This window comes from Halichoerus grypus, chromosome 12 (assembly GCF_964656455.1).
Source record: "Halichoerus grypus chromosome 12, mHalGry1.hap1.1, whole genome shotgun sequence".
NCBI classification, from domain to species: Eukaryota; Metazoa; Chordata; class Mammalia; order Carnivora; family Phocidae; genus Halichoerus; species Halichoerus grypus.
Window position 1 is genome coordinate 20525259 of NC_135723.1, and position 1554 is coordinate 20526812.

The 1554-nt window shown below is 47.4% G+C and overlaps 1 pseudogene; it reads right to left on the bottom strand.

Annotated features, from left to right (window-relative positions):
* The window catches only part of LOC144379700 (mitochondrial import inner membrane translocase subunit TIM14 pseudogene), a 1887-nt pseudogene extending 914 nt beyond the window's left edge, over positions 1-973 (bottom strand).
* Between the last annotated feature and the right edge of the window lie 581 nt (positions 974-1554).

A 1554-nucleotide genomic window follows, 5' to 3' on the forward strand; every position in this document is an offset into this window, starting at 1 on the left:
CAATGCACGCGCACACACAGATGTGTTTCTTAATTTTTAAGACAGAAGACCAGAAAGCACTTAGGAAAGGGAGGGGACCAGCATGTGTCAGACTTGGATGGCGGTGCTCTGGGATCTGGGAGTGTGTGTGCGCGCGTGGGCACACCCCAGTCTACACAGGGCCACTGCTTTCTGATGAGCCAGAACTCTGTTTGCCAGGTTGACAGGGCCTCACTGTCATGCCCTGCCCAGTGTGGATTCTGCAGTCACCAGACTGCTGGGCAGGTAGATGGGAAAGACCCTGGGCTTTGGTGACTAAGTTTGCTAAAGCTGGCTTAAGCAATAGAAATTTATTTTCTTAGGTGTGCCTGGGTGGCTCAGTGGGTTAAGCGTCTGCCTTCAGCTCAGGTCATGATCTTGGGGTCCTGGGATAGAGCCTGGGTCAGGCTCCCTGCTCTGCTGGGAGTCGGCTTCTCCCTCTCCTTCTGCCCCTCCCCCCCCGCTCCTTCTCTCTCTCTCTCTCTTGCTCACTCTCTCTCAAATAAATAAATAAAATCTTAAAAAAATTATTTTCTCACAGTTCTGGAGGCTAGAAGTTTTTTTGTTTTGTTTTGTTTGTTTTTTTTTTTTTTGGAGGCTTGAAGTTTGAGATCAAGGTGTGGGCAGGGTTGGTTCCTTCTGAGGACCATGAGGGATGGATCTGTCCTAGGCCTCTCTCCTTGGCTTGTCGCTGGCTGTCTTCTCCCTGTGTCTTCACATCATTCCCTGTGCGGGTCTGTGTCCAAATGTCTTCCTCTTGTAAGGAGACCAGACATATTAGATTAGGGTCCAGCCTAATTATCTCACTTTCTACCCTATCTCCAAATATGGTTACATTCTGAGGTCTGGGGGCTTTAGACTTCACCATATGGAGTCTTAATTCTGTCGATAACAGTTTCATTCCTCCCAGTCTGGCATGCCCATGGTAGCCTGCAGGCTTTTCTATCTGGCACATGTAGGGTACACACACCTCTGAGATATTCCCCCGCATCTTCCTTTTCTCACTTCTTATAGGGAAATTTGTAAGATATCATTCCATTGATATGTATCTGTCTATTTTTGGAACCATTTCAGAGTCACCTCTAAATACTTCAGGATCGGGGCGCCTGGGTGGCTCAGATGGTTAAGTGTCTGCCTTCGGCTCAGGTCATGATCCCAGGGTCCTGGGATCGAGCCCCGCATCAGGCTCCTGGCTCAGCGGGGAGCCTGCTTCTCCCTCTCCCTCTGCCTCTCTCCCTGCTCATGCTCTCTCTCGTGTATCTCTGTGTCTCAAATGAATAAATAAAATCTTTAAAAAAAAAAAAAAAACTTCAGGATACATTTCCAAAAGTAAATGAAGGGGAAAAGGGCATCCTTTAGACAGCCACAATGCCCTTATCATACCTACCAATAATTCCCTGTATCACCGAAGAGCCCATATTCAAATTTCTTCACCAGCCAAGACACACACGTTGGAAATGGTCCTGTCTCTTCAGTATCCTGTATCTTTTCATCTTGAACACGTTCCCTCACCTTTTGTTTTCGCAATATTGACTT